The 24,278-nt window shown below is 39.3% G+C and overlaps 1 protein-coding gene and 1 pseudogene across 5 annotated transcripts in view; both read left to right on the forward strand.

Moving 5' to 3' along the window:
- The window catches only part of LOC134807847 (zinc finger protein 532-like), a 34,779-nt pseudogene extending 17,887 nt beyond the window's left edge, over positions 1–16,892 (forward strand).
- Positions 1–24,278, forward strand: part of PLD5 (phospholipase D family member 5) — a 447,689-nt gene that overhangs the window by 135,970 nt on the left and 287,441 nt on the right. The window lies entirely within an intron of this gene.

Below are 24,278 nucleotides of genomic sequence, written 5' to 3' on the forward strand. Positions count from 1 at the left end.
GGAAGGGAATCAGGAAGGCGTAGTACCTAAGTGTCAAGTTGCATATCATGAAAGCTACTTGCTGCCTATGAAGTAAAACTTTAAAAATGAATTTGGATTTCTATAAATGTAAACACATTTTAGTACATTTTAAAAAATTTTAGGAATAGCTCTATTTAAAATATATATATACATATATATACATATATATTCATATATATTCATATATATACATATATATTCATATATATTCATATATATACATATATTCATATATATTCATATATATACATATATTCATATACATATATACACATATATATTCATATATATACATATATATTCATATACATATATACACATATATATTCATATATACATATATATTCATATATATACATATATACACATATATTCATATATATACATATATACACATATATATTCATATATACATATATACACATATATATTCATATATATATACATATATATATTTTTTTTCTTTTTTTGAGACGGAGTCGTCGTCTTATCCAGGCTGGAGTGCAGTGGCGTGATCTCAGCTCACTGCAACCTCCGCCTTCTGGGTTCAAGTGATTCTCCTGTCTCAGCCTCCTGAGTAGCTGGGATTACAGGCACGCACCCCCACACCCAGCTAATTTTTGCATTTTTAGTAGAGACGGGGTTTCACCATGTTGGCCAGGCTGGTCTCGAACTCCTGACTTCAGGTAATCCACCTGCCTCGGCCTCCCAAAGTGCTGAGAATACAGGCGTGAGCCACTGCGGCCCTGCCTAAAAATACTTTTATTGCTTACTTTGTACATGTGTTTAATTTCTTCATTATAATCCTCTAATCGAGTGGAGATAATGGAAGCAAAATGTACCAAATGCTCCTGTTTTCAAACTTTCTTGACAGAATTCCTAATTACCAAAACTCCCAAGGTGACTGTTTATTTCATCCCTGCCTTCCTACCCTCCCACCCACTGAAGGCTTCTGGCCCTGTGAGGAGATGGGCAGGTCAGGAGAGCCGTTGAAGTAGCAGGCTCCTCTGAGTGCTCTAAACCCATGAGGCACTGAGAGAGGGGCCAGCCCATCAGCCTTGTCCCATCCAGACAGGTTTTTCCTCTGAGGAGCAGTGCTGCCATGGACAAGGTGGGAAACCGGATTCTCACTGCAGACAGAGCTTTGGCTCAATGCTGCTTCTAACCCAGGTCAGCAGGAGAAGCCACAGTCAGCACCATCAGGAAGCTGTCACACACTTGAAAGCTTACATTCGCCTTTTCGCCCCATAATTTTAACTTTTATTTTAGATTCAGGGTGAACATGTGCAGGTTGGTGACCAGGGAGTATAGAGTAACACTGAGGTTTATGGTATGAATGATCCCATCCCCCAGGTAGTGAACGTAGTACTCCATAAGTAGTTTTTCAACTCTTGCCCCCTCTCTCCTTCCTCTTTCTAGTAGTCACCAGCATCTGTTGTTGCCATCTTTATATCCATATGTACCCAGTTCTTAGCTCCCACCTGTACGTGAGAACATGCAGTATTTGGTTGGTTGTTCCTTTGCTAATTCACTTAGGATAATGGCTTCCAGCTGCTTCCATGTTTCTGCAAAGGAAATGACTTTGTTCTTTTTCATGGCTGCATAGTATTCCATGTTCTATATGTACTGTATTTTCTTGATCCAATCCACTGTTGATGGGCACCTATATTGATTCCATGCCTTTGCTATTGTGAATGGTGCTGCAGTGAACATGAGCGTATGTATCTTTTTGGCAGAACAATTTATTTTTCTTTGTGTATATAACCAGTAATGGCATTGCTGAGTCAAATGGTCATTCTGTTTTAAGTTCTTTGAGAAATCTCTGCCTTTTGTATGTTTTAGTATTCCTGTGCATGGCATTGCTGTTTGACAGCCAGACATGTTGACAGCCAGCCATGTTCCTCCCTAACTGTTCCCCAAAAGATTGCTCAAGACAGAGCTGAGTATATCATGTGTGCCCTGACATCTAATTACTATTTGCTTTCTTTGCATTTAACTTTCCTTTCCATAAGGTAGATATTCTATTTCTAGGACAATTAAATACAGAATGGGTACTCAGAAACCCTGTGGAAACTTTTCTTTGGTCAAATGGGTTTTTGATATTGACTATACCTTCACTTCTGCGATTAAAAGAATGCGAACCTTTCTACAATTACCTTCCTGATGTCTTCCTCTCCTCCTATAAACTAAAGGAAATTCTCTGTCTAAATAATACTTTCCTTTTGTCTTTCTCTCACCTTTTGTGTGTTTAAAATATCCTTATTTTTTAAAATCAGGGTTTTTAGGAAAAAATTTTCCGTTTGTTCTTTATTTCCTATATATGTTACTTTACCACATTATAGTGATACTGAAATAATGATCACTGTATTGTAATGAACTCCCATACTAAACTGCAGAAAACTCCATTGCCCCAGACCCTCCTCTATAGCTTTTGACACAGATACCACAGACAGAAATACTACAACAGGAGCCACAACTTTTTTTTTTTTTTTTTTTTTGAGACGGAGTCTCGCTCTGTCGCCCAGGCTGGAGTGCAGTGGCGCAATCTCGGCTCACTGCAAGCTCCGCCTCCCGGGTTCACGCCATTCTCCTGCCTCAGCCTCCCGAGTAGCTGGGACTACAGATACCCGCCACCACACCTGGCTAATTTTTTGTATTTTTTTTAGTAGAGACAGGGTTTCACCATGTTAGCCAGATGGTCTCCGTCTCCTGACCTCGTGATCCACCTGCCTCAGCCTCCCAAAGTGCTGGGATTACAGGTGTGAGCCACCGCACTTGGCCCAGAGTCACAACTTTTGACTACCATAAAAACTTGAATTTCATCCTTTGCTTGTCATTTTAGGTCTTAATCATGTTCCTTCTGTCATTTCTCAGGTCCTTAACATGAAGAATTGAGATTGTCTCTTGTTAGGAAGAACATAGTCTTCCTGCAGGCTAAGTCAAGCATACTTTTAGTGGGTCTGATCAGGGGCTGATTACATGCCAAACCACATATTAAAATACAGGAACTTTATGTTTTTACTGTGACAGTACTAACATGGAATCAGATATTTTTATTCTGTTGCTTTAGCCCTCAGCTGTGCACACATCATCTCTATTATTTTCAACCTTTCTGTAATTAGAATAAACAATTACACCAAGGTCACTTTGACTTCGGCATCAAAGAAATGGTCCTTTTCGGGGTTTTGCTCATGGAATGTTTTAACATTATATCCTTTTATTTGCCACCAGAATAAAGATGTAAAGGTTGAATCTAAGAACTGTGTGAGAGTTAAAAAAGAAAGTCAAGCATAGAACAAGGGAACAAATATGTTTTTAGTATTTCTCCTTGTTTCTCTCTGCTTCAGTTGACCAGAATCTCTCCTTATCTGGACAGGTTACCCTAAGAAGGAGCTTTAATAATTTGTATCTTCGAGACCAACCTGGCCAACAAGGTGAAACCCTGTCTCTGCTAAAAATATAAAAATTAGCCAGGTACGGTAGTGGGGTGCCTGTAATCCCAGCTACTCAGGAGGCTGAGGCAGGAGAATCACTTGAACCCAAGAGGCAGAGACTGCAGTGAGCTGAGATGGCGCAGTGCAGTGGCGCTCCAGCCTGGGAGACAAAGTGAGACTTCATCTCAATAATAATAATAATAATTATTATTATTTGTATCATTATTCCTAGCAGAGTATTTGATACATTTTGTACACTCTGGCAATAGTAAATAGTGGAGTCTAAGAATTTCCTGCAGAACACCAAACTTGTATTACGGGTGAGATTATATGGCCTCTTTAGCTCATAAAAAAGAATGGTAGCCTATATTTAGGTTTAGTGGGTTCTACATAAATCCATGCTTGCTGACTCCTTGTGGCTATTAAGAGAATGCTTAAATATGTTAGGGGCCCACTGTTTATTAATCCCTCATGAATCCTAAGTCTGGTCACTGTAGAGAGGCTGCTGGAGTGGATGAATATTTTTCAAGCCAGTTTGGCCTTTCTTATATCATTTTATATTGCCCAAGGAAGGGTATAGGAATTCTAAGTGGCATATTTATTTCTCCGTCTGCTGCTTGGATACAGCTCTGAAAACGTTAAACAGATTTTGCCCCCCTCAGAGTATTTGAGAGTTTTATTTTTTTCCCCAGCACAGTGAGGTATTCATTACTCTTTTGGGATTTTATTAGACACCATGTGTTAATATGGTAGCGTAATAAATATTATCTAAACAGAGTCCTTTGGAAGAGAGATATATACTTATTACATTGATGGCCCAACTTATGCAAACTGTTTTTTTGGATAACGAAAACCTTTTGAGAGTATGGGTAATTCTAAGATGCGTATTAAATTACAAATGCTCTCTTTATTAGTTAGAAAATGAGTCACAAGGTAACATGTATACTAGGGGGCTGGCATTAAAGATTTATAAATAATTATATTTTTACACTTAGGAAAAGTATTTACTTACAAAGTCAGGACATGAGTTACAAATCACAGTTGAAAAGTGGCTTGCAGTTTCACAGAATTTCTTACTTTCAGACTCGTGTTATTATGCCTGGTGACCTCGACATCAATTTCAAGTCTTCATTTAATACCCTAGTTTCTCAATGATTTTTTTTTTTTTTTTTTTTTTTTTTTTTTTTGAGATGGAGTCTCGCTCTGTCACCAGCCTGGAGTGCAGTGGCACGATCTTGGTTATATAATTTGATTTAACTATTTTTATTTTGTTTTATTTTATTTTTTGAGACAGAGTCTCATTCTGTCACCAGCCTGGAGTGCAATGGTGAATCTCAGCTCACTGCAACCTCCACCTCCCGGGTTCAAGCAATTCTCTGCCTCAGGCTCCTGAGTAGCTGGGATTACAGGCTCCCGCCACCACGCCCGGCTAATTTTTGTATTTTTTAGTAGAGACGGGGTTTCACCATCCTGGCCAGGCTGGTCTTGAACTCCTGACCTCGTGATCCACCCACCACGGCCTCCCAATCTCAATGATTTTTTAGTAGTCATTTCCTCCTTACCGTCTCAATCAGCCATTCACATGGTTGGTTACATCTTAGGTTGTATTATTAGCAAGAACAGCATCACCTGCGTACCGAACATTCTATGTATATTTCCCCTACTATACCACCTCAGTAATTCTTAGCCCATTATGTGGAATTCCATCCACTACTTTTAAAAAATATCCACCACTCCCTTCAGTCTTCTGTTCCTACTTTGCCCCACTTGCCTTCCATGGTCTGTGCTTATGTTTGCGTCCTTGATTGAGTCCTTAGGTGGTTACCTAATGGAAACCACTGAAGCATCTTCTGAAGTGAAAGTAGCTAGGGGAAAATGTCAGAGCTGTGCTGACCCATTTCACTGTAAATTCAGGACCACACATTTCACACAGGTGCTCATCACGGCACAGCCATCCTCCTACATTTTCCTAAAGCATTGACCTTCCTACTCCCTGCAAAAGGCCTTTTCATTCCTTCTTCTCTTAAACCTCACATCCCCTTCTGCAATCACACTATCGTCTAGGTTAATGGTTTTGTCTAATACTTCACTGAAGAAGGAGAAGACGACAACCCAGAGTGTTTTTGTTTCCAACATTAAATCTGAAATGCTTTCTACCTCTGTGACAATAGTTTCTCTTGTCCCTCTGAAAATGTCTCTGATCTAATCCAAGGCAACCCCTGTGTCTGTGCCGTGGCTTTTATGATCATCGCCTTTTTCTCCTGCATTATCAATATTTCCCTTTCTGTGGGATCTTTTGTGGCAGTAAACAAACAACCTAGCAAACAAGACCAAACCTTACCTTTTCAGTCTCTGTCAACTACAGTCTTAATGCTTAGTTTTCCTTTATAATGAACGTTTCCTTAAAGAGTTGTCCATACTTTTTATTGCTACTTTTTAATTCCTGTAAACAGCTTTCGTTGTCACTTAAGTCCATATTTATTTTGATATATATCATATATAAAATATATAAAATTTTATGTAAAATATATAAAAATATATAAAATTTTATATAAAATATATAAAAATATATAAAATTTTATATAAAATATATATAATTTTATATAAAATATATAAAAATATATAAAATTTTATATAAAATATATAAAAATACAAAATATATATGTATTCTTTAAAGAATAATAAACTGAACCCTTATATACATATCGCCAGCCTAAGAAGTAGAGCATTTCTAGAACATTTGAAACCGTTGTAGGTATCCCTCCAATCTTATCCCTCTTCCACCCTACCCTCCACCCTGGATGTCATCACTGTCCTAAATTCTGTGCTTCTATGCTTCCAGATTCTCAGTTCTGTTCCATTGGCATATTTTTCTATCCCTGCAGTAAGACCACATTGTCAGAATCACTTTAGCCTTGTTAGGAGTCTTGATATATGGCAGGGAAAATCTCACATTATTAATCTCCTTCAGGAGGATCTTGACTATTTCCTGGCCCTTTTGAAATACATGTACAATTTAGAATTAGCTTATCAAGTGACACACACACAACCCTGCTGGGATTTTCAGTGTATCTAATAGATGGGACACTTTGGTGAGAATGAAATTAAGTTCTTTTATCCACGAACAGGAGTATCTATTTAATTAGATCTTTTTCTTCGAACTTTTTATTGTGAAACTTTTCAAAAGAAGTAAAATGATTACTCATATATTCCCCATTTAAATTCAACAGTTGTTAAGATTTGCCAAATCTACTGTGAGTATAATTTCCCCCTTTTCCCTTTGATCATGAATTTTCAGAGTAAAGGGTTGGTGTAACAGTCTCTTCCAGTGATGACAAATTGATTTAACAAAACCCATTTGAAAATATTTTGCAGACAACATGATGCTGCCTCTACTTCCCCTAAAAATAGGGACAATGTCTATAAAACATTGTATAATACCTGTACATCAGGAAGCACATAGTCCCACTACTTCCCTAATATTCAGTCTATATTCAAATCTCAATTGTCTCGAAATTCTATTATAAAGCCCCTTTTTTCCCTAACCAGAGTACAGTCAAGAGCCATGTATTGTTACTTATTGATCTGTTTTTTAAGCCTGTTCTAGAGAAGTTCTGATACACTTATTTTTATGGTGTTGACTTCTGCAGCTCAGATGTGTTGTTGAGTGCTTTGTATTCTGAATTTGTCTGAATATGACTTTGTGATGCTTGGGACGCATTTGCCTTGTTTCTCCTTCCTGTAAACTGAAGGAAGGCCTGCAGACTGGACTGGTTTCAGGTTTGCTGTGTGGCCAGCAGACTGGGTAGGTGATGCTGTGTACTTCTCAGTGCGTCACATCAGGAAGTACATGACGTCAGGTCGTCCCACTGTTACTGATGCTCACACGGATCACTTAATTAAGCTTGTGATCACCAAATATTTATATTGCAAACGTATCCTGTTTTCCTTTGATATGAGCAAGTCACCTCTAAGGTAATTATTTTGGGTCGAGTTGTGTCCCCTGTCAAAAAGATATGTTGAAGTTCTACCCCCAAGTACCTCAGAATGAGACCTTATTTGGAAATAGGATCTTTGCAGAGATAAAGTTAAAATAAAGTGTTTAGGGTGAGCCCTAATCCAATATGACTGGTGTTCTTATAAAATAGGGAAACTTGGACACAGAGACAGACACATGTAGGGGGAAGATGATGTGAAGAGACACAGGGAGAAGGTGGCTACCTACAAGCCAAGGAGAGGGTCCTGGAATGGATCCCTCCCTCAGCTCTCAGGAGGAAGCAACCTGGTCAATGCCTTGGTCCCTGAACTTCTGCATTCCAGAACCAGGAGACACTACATTTCTGTTACTTCAGAAATACACTCAGTGTATGGCATTTCACTACAGCAGCTTTGAAATACACTCAGTGTATGGCATTTCACTACAGCAGCTTTGGCAAACTAATACAGTAGTATTTGGCACCATGCAAATACCTCGTTGACCGTCATTTTCTGATTCTAGCATTTCTTCTACATTTATTTTAAAAAGCTTTCCCTCATCATCTCGGAATAAAGCACAATTTCTCCTGAAAAGTTAGGGTAAATGCTTACTTCTTTCCCTTTAATTTTTGATTTTTAGTGTTGGGGTAATCAGACCCAACACCAGGTCGTGGGGGTGACAAAGTCTGGCGGAGCCAAAGGATTGAGAAAAAGACAGTTTGAGAGAGGGAAGTGGGACTAGGGAGCCATCGCAATCATGGAGGCTGCGAAGGCCCCGAGCTCTGGGAGCCCATGCTATTTATTGGTAATCCAACAAAGAAACAGGTGGTGAGAATGTGGAGGTGGAAAGGGCAGGTGCATGATCTATAGCTGTGAGTTTAGCATTTATGAGGCACATGTACTTGAGATAATGGTAATACAATCGATCTAGGAGCCTAGGAGGACTAGAAGCAAGGAGCCAGCAAGTCTAGACACATTCCAGAGGACATTATGCAAGCCCTGCCTCAGTTTCCCTCCCAACACTCAGCTTTTCCCCAACATTTTAGAATAAGGAATTGGTGTAATAATGATACCTAGTAATGAAAAATTTTCATTTTTCTTTTCTTCCCTTTGTTTTATGATTATCACTGGACTTACAGATTTTTAATTTATTTACTGTTTATAGTGACTTATAGTCAGTCATTAAGTATTCCTTTTGCTACTCAAAGTGTCCCGAATTTGGTCAGTGATTTTAAACTGATTCTTGGATCCTTTTGACATGTTCCAGTGGTTGTTGATAGCTTCCTTGCTTTTTGGCACAAAAGAATATCTCAGGCTCACCTGGTACTTTTCCTTCCTCCGACACAGAATTCGCCATGTGTCCTACTGATGAATATTTATTTCCCAATATTTTACTACTAGCAAGAATCCCATATGAACAATTTTTTGCATGTGTTGTTTCTTTTAGTGAAGGTATACCTTCAAGGTAGATTTCCAGAGAGAGAGTACTGCTTCATCAAAAGGTAATTCAAATTTTTTATTTTCATCCTGAAGATTCTTTTAAGAAGAAAAATGATGTTAAGGAGAAATAGGTGGTAACCCAATCACATCAAGAGAACTGGCTATCCAAACAGATGAGATCGTATCACATTTCACAAAACACTTGCTACAGTTTGCTTAGATTGTTTGTATCCAAGGCAGAAATCCTGGAGACCATGCTGAAGTGTAAATGAATAAGACGAAGCATCATTGTGGCAATGTTAATTCACTTGGAAGGCATATCCCAAAGGAAGACCAAGGAATTGGATTTAGCCAGTGGATACAATTCTTTAATGTTCTGGTGTTGGATGAAGCAGAAATTTTTGGACACGAAATTTGATGTGACTATGAATACCATTCTAAAATTTTTGCCAAAGCAGAGAGAATACATCTTTCACCAGCCACTCAGAACTCAGGAAGTGGAAAAGCTGGGATCCAGTCTGGATCCCTGTGAGGGGAAGTGGCTGTAGCCAGCAACACATGGAAACTCCCAGCCACCTGTAGTTTCTTTCTCCTTTGTTACCCAGTATGTACAGGAGAAGAGAATGTAATTTAATGGTGCATTTTCTTCTAACTCAGAGCCAGGAAAATCATCTGGTTATCAATCAGTCATTGGAACTGGTTGGAATATTGTGGAAAGACTCTGGTGATCCTGAGAAGATTATAAAGATAACAAGAAACACAAACACAAATTCTGCAAATTGCAAAGTGGAATCTTAAAGTCCCCAGATGCAGTGGCTCAGCCGTTGTCGAAGTCAGCTGGATTTTGCAGTGGATTCCTCTAGCAATGCAAGTGCTCTCGTGTTGGGGCTCTGTGTCAGGCAGCCTGAGGTGACAGTGGAAGCCAAGTGCTTGGATTTTTACCTTCCAGGAAGTACATACACCAGTTTCCTTGTATTTTAACAAACAAGCAAACAAAAACAGTACATGGAAGAAACCTCAGGAAAATGCAGTGGGTCTTTTCCAAAGTCCTGCCAGTCCAGAGCTGTGTTTGAAAGGCGAAAGATTTTTGTGTCATATGCTTAAGATTATGCAAAGCCTGAATGCAGCCTCGTCTTCAAATTAAAGAATCTTGATTTTTCTAGTCTTGGTGAGATTTTGCCCTTCTAAGGATGCCCAAAATGCTAGGACTAAGGGGAAAGTAGTCTGCAGATTTTGTATTTATAAAAATTGACACAGCCAGCTTTCATTTAAAGATAAAATTAGACAAAAGCTTAGGCAGAAGCTTCTGCTACTGCAAAGAAAAGAAAAAATTTAACAGAAAATGAGGGAGAAAGATATTTATAAAAATAAAGCATGGTCCAAGCAGAAGCTGCCACTCCCCCTAGAAAAAGGAAAAGAAGGAAAAAAAGTAAATGAAAAACAAGGAAAAAGAGAAAAGGGGTTTTGATATAAAAATGAGGACGTAGACAAACTTCTTAAATATACTAAAGTCTTGAAAGTTAAAAATAAATTGAATTAATAAAGGAGACAATTTGAGATGTCATCGTTACACTTTGTATACGTGTGTCAAAATATCACACTGTTTCCCATAAAAATGTACATTGATTGTGTCAATTAAAAATAACTATAAAAGCAAAAATAAATTTTAAAAAATGAGAAGTGCTTACTAATGAGAGATGAAAAAAATTCAAGATAAAAAACGTGGGACTCTCAGAACTGAGATAGAATCGCTGATTCCATTCCAGCAGCTGCTAAGCGTGAGAGAAAGGGAAAGTGCAGGAGAATGATGTAGTAGATCTACATTTGGTAGACAGCTGACATTTGTTTCTACCACAAATCAAAATTCAAGGAAGAAGCTAATTCTGTCCTAAAAGCTATCACTTTAAATCTAAGAGAAATGATTTTTACACCTGCAAATATTTTGCTAAAGACATATCAGTCCTTGAAGACATTTAACAGAAGAGATGTAAAACCTTTTTGGATATAATTAATAACCATCAATATTTATTTTGATGAAACATATATAATTAAAGTTCTCATTTTCCTGAGGGTGCTTTATACCTATTTTTAATATAAAATACTAATGTAATAAATGTCTTAACTGTTTTATATGTTTTCAATCAGGAAGGTTTCTCCTGATAATTAGTTCTCCCCACCGTTGCCAGAAAGACATTTTCCATTCATTGTTCAGTGCTTCTCCAACCATCCTTACCACACCAGTAAAAATGCTTTTATCAAGCTCTTTCTACAATCTCCTTGAAGCCAAGTCTGTTAGGCACTTCTCTTTCTTGATTTGACAGCTTAGCAACTTGGGGCAGAGTTAAATGTTCCCTCCTGCTTGAAACACTGTATTTTCTTAGCTTCCAGGCCACCACTGTCACCTAATTACATTCCCACCTCACAGTCTCTCCTGTCTTTCTGTTCTTGGCACATCCTCCTCTGACCTACCTCTCTCTGACACAGTGCTGTAGGGCTTGGCCTCAAGCTCACTTTTCATGTGTATCTCCATTCTTTCCCTTGATGATCTCTTTTAGTCCCACAATATCAAATGCCATGTTCAATGCAGCCAATGATGTCAATCTTCACCTACTTACTTGGCATGGCCCATTGGATATTAACAGGAATCTCATATAAAACTTCCAAAATACAACCCTCGATAACTTTCACCTCATTCCAAACCTCTTCTATGTTCAGTCTTTTTTTTTTTTTTTGCTGTCAAAGTCTCCGCTATCAGTTGCCTGAGTCAAACCCTGGGAATCACCCACCGTTTCTCCTTTCCCTCACACCCACCCCAAACAGCCAATGCGTCGGCTACCTCTCCAGTTCTAACTCCAAGACAAATTTTGGATTCTGTCACTTACTTTTATCTCTTAAGTCATTTGTCTCTTTTCTGAACTGGTGAATAGGTGGACTCCTAACTGTTCTTCTGGATTCTACTCTCGTCCTTCTCAAGTCTATTCTCTGCCAACAGCCAGAGCAATAGATCTGAAAAGTTTAAGCACCCTTCCTATTTTCCTCCCCTAATACTTGTTGGAGGCACCCATGGGTTTGGAGTTAAGTGGGGAAGCTGTTTGAGGGAGGCAATAGTCTAGCAGGTTGGAAGATTGATTATATATAGGGGAATTGAACAAATATATACAAATATTAAATATACTGGGAGCCAGGTTTCTTACTATCAGTGAAGAGAATGTTTACAAAAATGAAAAGGAGAAGTGAAAAATGAACTTTGGATGTGAACTGGAATTTGAGATGGTGGGAACCCATGGTTTTAAAGTTCTTCAACTTTTATTTTAAGTTCCAGGGTACATGTCCAGGATGTGCAGGTTTGTTACATAGGTAAATGTGTGCCCTGTGATGGCTTGCTGCACAGATCAACCATCACCTAGGTATTAAGCTCAGCATTCTTTAGCTATTCCTGCCTCCTTCCCCCTCCCTCACCCCCAACCACCTATAGGCCCTAGTGTGTGTTGTTTCCCTCCCTGTGTCCATGTATCGTTCAGCTCCCACTTATAAGTGAGAACATGCGGTGTTTGGTTTTCTTTTCCTGAGTTAGTTTGCCAAGGATAATGGCCTCCAGCTCCATTCATATCCCTCCAAAGGACATGATCTTGTTCCTTTTTATGACTGCATAGTATTCCATGGGGTATATGTGCAACATTTTCTTTATCCGGTCTATCATTGATGGGCATTTGGATTGATTCCATGTCTTTGCTATTGTGAATAGTGCTGCAGTGGACATATGCATGCATGTATCTTTATAATAGAATGATTTATATTCCTTTGAGTATATACCCAGTAATGGGATTGCTGGGTCAAATGGTATTTCTGGTTCTAGATCTTTGAGGAATTGTCACACTGTCTTCCGCAATGGTTGAACTAATTTATATTCCCATCAACAGTGTAAAAGTGTTCCTTTTTCCATGCAACCTCACCAGCATCTGTTGTTTCTTGACTTTTTAATAATCGCCATTCTGACTAACATGAGATGATATCTCATTGTGGTTTTGATTTGCATTTCTCTAATGATCAGTGATGTTGAGCTTATTTTCCTATTTGGCCACATGAATGTCTTCTTTTGAGAAGTGTCTGTTCATGCCCTTTGCCCACTTTTTAATGGAGTTGGTTTTTTTTCTCTTCTTTCTTGCAAATTTAAGTTTCTTGTAGACTCTGGATATTAGCCCTTTGTCAGATGGATAGATTACAAAAATTTTCTTCCATTTTGTAGGTTTTCTGGAACTCATGATTATTAATATACATAGATAGATAAATGTCAAAATAAATGCATGATGTGTGCGTTTATTTCCTAGCTTTGTGCTTTGAGAGGGTTTGGGAGGAGCAACACCCCAAATAACATTGAGCATTCTTAGTACTTCCATCTTGGTTTCTAAATAATATTTTCCATTACAGAAAACACAGGAATCCTTAGAGGGAAGACTGTTTCTAGGGTTGCAGCAGTGATAGTATGAGGTGTGCCTGGAACACCTTGTCGTGCCGTAAAGTAAGACAATAGCTATGCAGTGTTGTTGAAAGGAATAACCTTTCCACTGAAATACTCCAAAGGCAGAAAAGAGCACATTGTTACTCCCAGGAGCTTCCCATTGTAAGTGAGAAATTTTGTAGTTGTCTCGTGTGTTATCTAACCTTCATATTATAATTTTACTCTCACCATATTATGAAAAGTGAAGAATTTCCCTAAATGTTAGCTCTCTTTCATAGTTTGCCTAGAAATGTCATCCCATTGGTTTGCCATAGAACCCCCAAATGCCCTGGTATTCTAAAGTGTCCTCATGAAAATCACAGATAATACACTTGTTCTTAGGCTAAAGGCCAAGAAGCAATAGCCACAGATAATAAATGAAGTATGTTGTATAATCTTATTAATACCCATTAATATGTTAGTGTGGATCCATTTCTGTGGGTTTTGTTGAGAACTGATGAAAAGCTGGGGCTGTAAAAGGTAAACTGGGTCATAGAATAAAAGCAGATGCTTGGAGCAACAAGTAAAGTGTCTCAGCCTCTGAACATAACTTTTTGCATAAATATATTGGGAGGACAGTAAAAAGTGGATTGGGACGTATACTCTCCCTGAACTTAGGGGAAGTAATATAACTGATAAAAGAGGTCAACCTGTCAGAAAAAGAAATAGCCACTGCAAAAAATGGAAACTGCATGTGTTTCTGTTTGATCTAAGACAGCGTAAAACTCAAAGTTTTTTTTTTTTTTTTTAAGTAGTAAACAAAAAGCAATGAAGAGGGCTCTGCTGTAACTACTGTTGATTGTATGCCCATAAAACTTTTCCTGGATGCTATTGTGCTCAAGGTTCATGTGAAGATTTGCACATTTTATGTTTCTTGGAACACAGTTTTTCCCTTCTTCCTTAGATCTGATATGTTAGCAATGGCTGGTGGTGCCCCCATTCCCAAATTTATACACATGGCTTTATTTGCACAAACCTTTGACATTAGGCAGGGTGAAACCAGGTACATGCAGAGAAGAATAGGCCAAGAGGGTAAGGAGTGGACAACCAAGGTCCTGGTGTGCTCTAGCACATGAGCCATCTGAAGGGTAGCTCAGTAGATTATAAGTAAGAACATAGATTTTACCTGGGAACGCAAGTCTCTGAATGTGGGTGGCCTCAGTAAACACCATAGACAGAATGGCAAAGTCCCTGTTATATTTAAGTTGAGTGGAAGCCTCGTTACTCCATGTCTGCCACTGCTGGACAGATATATTTAGCTAGTTGCTTCCTAGGCAGGAGAAGCAGAAGTACCATCTAAAATTGGTAAGTTTTGCCTATTGGAATGTGGCGGAAAAGTTCTGAAGTGTGAAAGACTAGGAATGAGAGGAGAGGGAACCAGGGGCTCAGAGAAAGGCTTTGGATTATTTAGGGGGAGACCTAAGTAGGAAGGAAAAGCTGATAAAGTTCAAACCTTCCAGTTGTTAGTTGTTTTCCTTTTTTCTTCTCTCTCTTTTTTTAAATGTATTTTTTATTGTTTTATTTTTATTTTTGAGAGGGTCTCACTCTCTCACCCAGATTGGAGTGCAGTGGTGTGATCTCTGCTCACTGCAACCTCCACCTCCCAGGTTCAAGCGATTCTCATGTCTCAGTCTCCTGAGTAGCTGGGATTACAGGCATGCACCAACACACCCAGCTAATTTTTGTATTTTTTGTAGAGACAGGGTTTTGCCATGTTGGCCAGGCTGATCTTGAACACTTGGCCTCAAGTGATTGACCTGCCTCAGCCTACCAAATTGCTGGGATTACAGGTGCAAGCCACCATGCCTGGATGGTTTTTTTAATTGTTTTTTATTGTGGTAAAATATGTATAACATAAAATTTACCATTTTAACCATTTTAAGCGTACAGTTCAGTAGTATTAAGTACATTCACGTTGTTGTGCTGTCATTGCCACCATCCATCCACAGAACTCTTTTCATCTTGCAGACCTGAAATTCTATACCCATTAAACAATTGCTCCCCATTCCTCCTTTTTCCCTAGCCCCTGGTAATCACTGTTCTACTTTTTTCTCTTTGAATTTGGCTACACTAAGTACCTCGTGTAAGTGGAAATCATACATTATCCTTTTGTGTCAGGATTATTTCACTTAGCATAATGTTTTCAAGGTTCACTTATTGTTGTGGCATGTGTTAGAATTTCCTTCTCTTTTAAGGCAGAATAATATTTTGTCCTATGTGCTTATCACATTTTGTTGATCCATTCATCTCCTAATTTGAGTTGTTTCTACATTCTGGCTGTTGCAAATAATGCTGCTATGAACATTGTTGTACCTTTCTCTGTTTGAGTCCCTGCTTTCCATTCTTTTTGATGTATACCTAAAAGTGGAATTACTGGATCATAAGGTGATCTTATCTTAAATTTTTCTGAGAAACCACCACACTATCTTTCACAGTGGTTGCAACATTTTACATTCCCACCAACAATGTATAGGGTTCCGATTTCTCCACCTCCTTACTAATATTTGTTATTTTCCGTTTTTTGTATACTGGCTGTCCTAATGAGTGTGAAGTATCTAATTGTGGTTTTGATTTGCATTTTTCTATAGTGATGTTGAACATCTTTTCGTGTGCTTATTAATCATTTGTATATTTTCTTTGGAGAAATGTCCATTGAACTCCTTTGCTCATTTTTAAATTGAGTTGTTTGTATTTTTTGTTAAATTTGTTGTTTTATTTATTTATTTACCTGCTTTTTCCCCCATGAGCTGTACATGTTTGGGATATCAACCTTCCTATGTGAGGTTGTACTGGGACCAAGGTCATGTCTCTATCTAGAATATGAAATCGTATTGCTTAGACTGAGTGGCATGGCGTCCAACCTCAGAGGCTTTTGTTGGAAGAGGCTGTGTTTACTATTAAAGAATTAAAGAAATGACAGATGTCACCAGTGAGGAGGAAACAAATAAAAGAAGACACTAAGGTCCCCAGTCCCAAGCGGAAGTTAGAAGAACCAGTTCTGGAGTTCAGGCCTCCCTGAGAAGCAATCACTCAACCACTGAAAAAGCTGAAAATCAATGATTTTAAGGTTCACAAGTGTGCCGTGTGTGGCTTCACCACTGAAAACCTGCTGCAGTTCCATGAACACGTCCCTCAGCACAAATCGGATGGTTCTTCCTACCAGTGCCGGGAGTGTGGCCTCTGCTACACATCTCACGTCTCTCTCTCCAGGCACCTCTTCATCGTACACAAGTTAAAGGAACCTCAGCCAGTGTCCAAGCAAAATGGGGCTGGGGAAGATAACCAACAGGAGAACAAACCCAGCCACGAGGATGACTACCCTGATGGCACCGTGTCAGACAGAAAGTGCAAAGTGTGCACAAAAACTTTTGAAACTGAAGCTGCCTCAGATACTTACATGCGGACACACAGTATGGCCTTCATCAGATCCAAAAGGATGAGCTCAGCTGAGAAATAGCCACAGATGATCCATGAGGAAAATCCCTGTCCACACTGGAATAAAAAAGACATGTTTGTTACAAAAAGTTTGCAGTATAATAAACAGTACTGTCTAGGCTGTTGCAATATATTCTCTTTCAACATACCTTCCTTCACCTCGTCATATATATCCTCGATAAGTATTAAAACAGTATTTGAGTTTAAAAGAGTTTGTATATATTTAAATGAATAACTTTTTATACTCTTTGTCACATGTTTGTATCAGTATTTAGTGGAAAACCATTTGAGTTGTTTTGGGTTAGAATTTTTCTTTTTGTATTCTTTCTTTAAAACAGAGTTCTTAGTAACAGGGGCAGTTCCTGAATTCAAATAAACCATTTTGTATGTTTGGATTTTGAATGGGTTAACTAATTACAGGCTAAAATAATGCCTTTTTTAGTGTTTTTAATTTTTAGAATTCACTCCATAAATAGTAAGTAATTGTGGGTCTCAAAAACACTAGGAACTTTTAAGTGTCTTAGCACTTCCTCGATGTGCCTGCCCTGAGGAAGTGAGTTCACATTTGAGACCACTGCACTCCAGTGTGGACGTGCCTTTGTCTTCAGGCCACGCCGAAGGGTGTTTAAAGCAGTCTTGCAGGTCGCTCCTTTCCCAGCTGTGGATAAAAACTGAAGCCAGGAATCTAATAAGGAATGCCGATTTCCTCAGTTCCATTTTGAGGAATGGGGAAGGCTATTCTAAAGAAAAAAATGGGACTTGTTTTCTTGGCAGACCTGCAAGGCTGGCTTTAAGAGCACAAGGAGGGAAAGTAACGAAAGGGCTGGACTACTATAAAAGTTGCAAATACGTAGTTAGACCAATAGATTTATATAGTCAGGTTTTTGTCATGTAATTTATTAACTATTACAGAAACACAACTATCGGGGGACCTGCCCCGACAATCACGTAGGTTCTTTTCTATTTTCCTAAGTGTCGGCTGACTTGAGAAATAAAGGGACAGAGTACAAAAGAGAGAAATTTTAAAGCTGGGTGTCCGGGGGAGACATCATATGTTGGTAGGATCCGTGATGCCCCACAAGCCACAAAAACCAGCAAGTTTTTATTAGGGATTTTCAAAAGGGGAGGGAGTGTGCAAATAGGTGTGGGTGACAGACATCAAGTACTTAACAGGGTAATAGAATATCACAAGGCAAGTGGAGGCAGGGCGAGATCACAGGACCACAGGAGCGAGGCGAAATTAAAATTGCTAATGACGTTTCAGGCACCATTGTCATTGATAACATCTTATCAGGAGACAGGGTTTTGAGATCAACCGGTCTGACCAAAATTTATTAGGCGGGAATTTCCTCTTCCTAATAAGCCTGGGAGCACTATAGCAGACTGGAGTTTATTTCACCTCTGCAATCTCGACCATAAGAGACAGGTACACCCCGGGGAGGCCAGTTCAGAGACCTACCCCTAGGTGCACGTTCTCTTTCTCAGGGATGTTCCATGCTGAGAAAAAGAATTCAACGATATTTCTCCCATTTGCTTTTGAAAGAAGAGAAGTATGCCTCTGTTCTGCCCGGCTCACCGGTGGTCAGAGTTTAAGGTTATCTCTCTTGTTCCCTGAACAATTGCTGTTATCCTGTTCTTTTTTCAGGGTGCCCACATTTCATATTGCTCAAACACACATGCTGTACAATTTGTGTAGTTAACGCAATTATTACAGGGTCCTGAGACGATATACATCCTCCTCAACTGACAGGATTAAGAGATTAAGAGATTAAGGGTATTGATTGGGAAAGTGATACGTGTCCATGAAATCTTTACAATTTATGTTTAGAGATTGCAGTAAAGACAGGCGTAAGAAATTACAAAAGTATTAATCTGGGGAACTAATAAATGTCCATAAAATCTTCACAATCAATGTTCTTCTGTCATGGCTTCAGCCAGTCCCTCTATTTGGGGTCCCTGACTTCCCCCAAAGCACAACTAAGAATATCAAGTATTTCTCTGGCTATTGACAGAAATAAAATCAGTTGACTTAACCCTTTGCCATCAAAAGAGTTGGCGTTTCCTGTTCTGGGTGCTACTGCCAAACGTTCTGGTACTTAGAGTTGGGATGCACAACTTCAACCACCGACTTATCAATGCAGCCGCCGGTGTATTGCAATTGGCCGTTACCTTAAGCACTGAGCCACCCGGGTTTAGTTCAGCCATTTTAAGAAGTATATTTAATGTCAGTGGTTCTGCTTTATTAAAATGCAGCAGAGATACTCTTCTGTCCCTTCCGTTTATAATTCTCTGAGAGAGTTCTATTTTTTGGTTTTGTTTTGTGTTTTCTTTTGCATTTTATATCTTGTATTTATCCCTGAACATGTTTTGTACTTATTTTTTTAAGAAAAGGAATTCTTTTGTGTGTATGTAGATACTTGCATGATATACTGTAGTCAACATTCGGTTCCTCGAAAGGTCTTGCTGCTGTCCCGTGTTATGCACTCCATCCATCATATCTGCATGAAACACATTTCATTTGTAGATAAATGTGGGACATTTGGCCCTTGTAAAAAAAAATTAAAGTCTCCTCTGGGAGGCAAGCAGTTACGAAATCCCAATTTGATGCCCTTGCAGAGCCAGCAGGGCTGCTCAGACCTTTCTAAAGAAAACTGGATAGCACAGCTGTTTGGGTTTGCCTGAGAAGAATGGGGGGCCTTTAAAATGAGGCAGACGGCACGGCTGACTGACTGCACAGTGGCATCCAAGGTATAGCTGCCAGAATAGCGCCATTCCCTCCAGATGCAGCCGTACACAAACCTCTAGCCTGTTGCCACTACCCGCAGACTCTGAGGGAGAGGCTAGGACGTGCTTGGTAGGGACAGGCTGGATGGTTATGCAGCTGAGGGATATTGACCAAAGAGAGAGAGTTAGGATAGATGAGAGCAGGGAATGACAGCCAGGTGTGCAAAATGGCATTGTAAACTGTAAAGCCACAGGGAAATAGGTGCTGGTGATTGCTGTCCCTGTGTGTAAAACTGTAGGGGCCAAGGCCCTTGACCCCTGAAGCTTTGCTGAAAAAAATCAACTCGCAAAAGGCAGATTAATTAGAGAAAGACATACAAATTTATTGTGTCAACACGGGAGCCCCTTAGAATGAAGACTCAAGGATATGCTGTAAATTGCCCATTTTTGTGCTTAAGTTTAACAAAGTATGAACAGCGTGTAGAAATATAATTAGACAAAAAGGGTAAGATCTAATGCTAATAATAGATGGAGTGAGGAAACCCAGCAAGGCTTGTCTGTCTAGATTCTTCTTGGCCTCTCTGTGTAACATTTCTTCCTTCTGGGTGTGGGGCAGGGCTGTCTCTGGAAAGGGATCTTAAGACCCACATAATTTCTTTATGGCCAGTTTTTACACAGAAAGGCAAAGGGGAACGTTATAGTAATATTTTTAGGTTTCATGGCTGGCTTTAGGATCTGGGTTCTTTAGTGTTCTGGTTTCTGTGACAAGCCCTGGGGGAGAATGGTATTGAGAGATAGGCGGGCAGGTGAAGGTCAAAGAAAAATGTTTGCTTCTCTGAGGCCTTCATTTAGGGATATCGTTTTCTGAGCCACAAGAAAACCTTGGCGATGAAGGAAAATGTCAGCCTCTCTGATCAATGGAGGAACTGAAAAAGCATTTCTCCCAGGAAAGAGGAAGAACGTGTATGTAAACCATGCCTACCATTTTCCTTTTCCTGGTTCTGTGATCTTCTAATAACTTATTTTGTGTTTTAGGAGTTCAGGTGGTTTGTGTTGCTTTTGAGGGCATAATAAATATGTCGTGGTACAGGAGCACAAAGAATTGACGAGCAATTGCTATCAATGACTGAAAGAGAGGAAGATGTATGAACAGCCTGACAGCAACTCCACAGACCTTTCTTTCACCTTGTGACCGTAGTAAACCTGCACTCTCCTTGTAGATAGTGACGGCTGTATGAACAGCGACCAGAGAAAACTTTATGGCTCAATGTGGTGCTTTGTTCCGACATTCTTTTTTTTTTTTTATTTAAGTTCTAGGGTACATGTGCACAACATGCAGGTTTGTTACATATGTATACATGTGCCATATTGGTGTGCTGCACACATTAACTCGTCATTTACATTATATCTCCTATATTATATATATATCTCCTAATGCTATCCCTCTCACCTCCCCCCACCGCACAACAGGCCCTGGTGCGTGATGTTCCCCTTCTTGTGTCCAAGTGTTCTCATTGTTCAATTCCCACCTATGAGTGAGAATGTGCGGTGTTTGGTTTTCTGTCCTTGTGATAGTTTGCTGAGAATGATGGTTTCCAGTTTCATCCATGTCCCTACAAAGGACATGAACTCATCCTTTTTTATGGCTGCATAGTATTCCATGGTGTATATGTGCCACGTTTTCTTAATCCAGTCTATCATTGATGGACATTTCGGTTGGTTCCAGGTCTTTGCTATTGTGAATAGTGCCGCAATAAACATACGTGAGCATGTGTCTTTATAGCAGCATGATTTAAAATCCTTTGGGTATATACCCAGTAATGGGATTGCTGGGTCAAATGGTATTTCTAGTTCTAGATCCTTGAGGAATCGCCACACTGTCTTCCACAATGGTTGAACTAGTTTACAGTCCCACCAACAGTGTAAAAGTGTTCCTATTTCTCCACATCCTCTCCAGCACCTGTTGTTTCCTGATTTTTTTAATGATTGCCATTCTAACTGGTGTGAGATGGTATCTCATTGTGGTTTTGATTTGTGTTTCTCTGATAGCCAGTGATGATGAGCATTTTTTTACGTGTCTGTTGGCTGCATAAATGTCTTCTTTGAGAAGTGTCTGTTCATCAAAAACTGTCCTCCCACTTTTTGATGGGGTTGTTGTTTTTTTCTTGTAAATTTGTTTGAGTTCTTTGTAGGTTATGGATATTAGCCCTTTGTCCGATGAGTAGATTGCAAAAATTTTCTCCCATTCTGTAGGTTGCCTGTTCACTCTGATGGTAGTTTCTTTTGCTGTGCAGAAGCTCTTTAGTTTAATTAGATCCCATTTGTCAATTCTGGCTTTTGTTGCCATTGCTTTTGGTGTTTTAGACATGAAGTCCTTGCCCATGCCTATGTCCTGAATGGTATTGCCTAGCTTTTCTTCTAGGGTTTTTATGGTTTTAGGTCTAACATTTAAGTCTTTAATCCATCTTGAATTAATTTTTGTATAAGGTGTAAGGAAAGGATCCAGTTTCAGCTTTCTACATATGGCTAGCCAGTTTTCCCAGCACTATTTATTAAATAGGGAATCCTTTCCCCATTTCTTGTTTTTGTCAGGTTTGTCAAAGATCAGATGGTTGTAGATGTGTGGTAATATTTCTGAGGGCTCTGTTCTGTTTGATTGGTCTATATCTCTGTTCTGGTACCAGTGCCATGCTGTTTTGGTTACTGTAGCCTTGTAGTATAGTTTGAAGTCAGGTAGCATGATGCCTCCAGCTTTGTTCTTTTGGCTTAGGATTGTCTTGGCAATGTGGGCTCTTTTTTGGTTCCATATGAACTTTAAAGTAATTTTTTCCAATTCTGTGAAGAAAGTCATTGGTAGCTTGATGGGGATGGCATTGAATCTATAAATTACCTTGGGCAGTATGGCCATTTTCACGATATTGATTCTTCCTATCCATGAGACATTCTTACACTCTACCTGGCTCCACAAAGCAGGGCTTTTAGAGATCATCCTGCTGGTGTGTGGAAATAGCTGTGCTATGGGCATGGCTTATGATGGGCTTTTACCTGAGTCTTTGAAAAAACAGATAAATTTAAAAAATAATAATGATGAAGAGAAGGGAAATTTAGGAATATACAGGAGCTGCAGGCTACATTTTTATTCCTTCGGTGATGTAAGGTCCTCTACATCTTCAATGAGAACACATGGACACAGGGAGGGGAACGTCACACACCAGGGCCTGTCAGGGCGGGGGTGCAGGGAAGGTGGTAGGAGGGATAGCATTAGGAGAAATACTTAATATAGATGATGGGTTGATGGGTGCAGCAAACCAGCATGACACATATATACCTATGTAGCAAACCTGCACGTTCTGCACATGTACCCCAGAACTTAAAGTATAATAATAAAAAAAAAACTTTTAAAAAAAGCAGGCAAAAAATTAAAATGTTTAACTTCTTCCTCTCTTCCTTCTACCACTGAGGTCACTCTATATTATAAGATTGCGTTTCATTATCTATTGCCTCAGGATGTCATCGTTTGTATTTCTGTAGCCCCCTTGTAATCAGAGCAGAGGGATCATTTCTTCTACAGGGAAAGCCCCATGCAAGCTCTGCCCTGGATTGGGCATTGAATCAAGAGGAGGTTTGGGTGTCAGGGAGCACTGGGAGATTTGAAAGAAAACAAGAGCAGTGGTGGGTTTGGGAAGTGGTGAAGGGATAAATAAAGGAGGTCCAGAGAGAGAGAGATATTGAAAGAAGGAGGGGGATAAGGGATGGAGAAAGGAGTTAGGGCAGAGGTGATAGGGAAAGGTGTTTAGTCTTGATGATTCAGTACGCTTCTGTTCATCACATGTCTTCCCATGTTAATAGGCACTTTCTAAAAATTAGTGCTGTCTTGTTAAGTAGTGGGTTTTGGTAGCTCGTAACACCCAAGCAGAGAAGGAAGATCTCATCAGTCAGGAGTGCAGAAGCTCGGGTCTCTGTACTGACGGCAAAGTTAGGTTAGATGGTTTAAAGGTTCTCTCTCACCCTAACTCTAAGCCTCTCTCAGTGCACTCTTATAAAAGTGTGTGCGTGTGTGTGTTCCTTCTAAAATAAGGAGAAACTGAACACTAGTGCTACTAAAGATAAATTTTGCTTCTTCATTACTTGCCAGTTATACCCGAAGTCAATCCTAACTTTGTCTTTGCTTTTTAATGAGCTCAAAATAAAGATTGTTGGGTTTTGTCAGCAGTGCTTTTGCCCCTTAACTGGATGAAATACCAACCTTTGCAGTGAACAGAAAACAGGTAATTTAGAAAAAGAAACATAAAACAATCATAATTGACAGACTTCAGAATAAATCTCCTATCACAGAAAGTTGAAAGAACTTGGACTTATTTTGATATATTGCAAGAGTCAAAGCCTTTTCAACTTGTTAAAAACAGAGTGCAGAATACAGATGGCCAAAATAGCCCTCACCTTATCAAAGACCAGTTGGCATTTTGTCATTTTTTTCACTTTTATCTATAATATAGGGGAGGGGGATAGAGAACATGAAAGCGTAATTTTTAGCTGTTAAGTATTGACTCTTCCTATTGACATTGACAGTGTGTTCTTGTGCATTCACTAACATTCAAAATAGCTTATTTCACTTTATAGTGAGTACAGAGGGAATCCCTAATTCTCTACTGCAGGAATGAGGTGTGCATGGAAGGAAGGGTGGGAGACACCAGAACTGGTCTACTCAAGTGGAACTCTTCTGTGAAATGGGTCACAAACACAGCCATTAA

The sequence above is a fragment of the Pan troglodytes genome, chromosome 1 (genome assembly GCF_028858775.2).
Source record: "Pan troglodytes isolate AG18354 chromosome 1, NHGRI_mPanTro3-v2.0_pri, whole genome shotgun sequence".
Classification (NCBI taxonomy): domain Eukaryota; kingdom Metazoa; phylum Chordata; class Mammalia; order Primates; family Hominidae; genus Pan; species Pan troglodytes.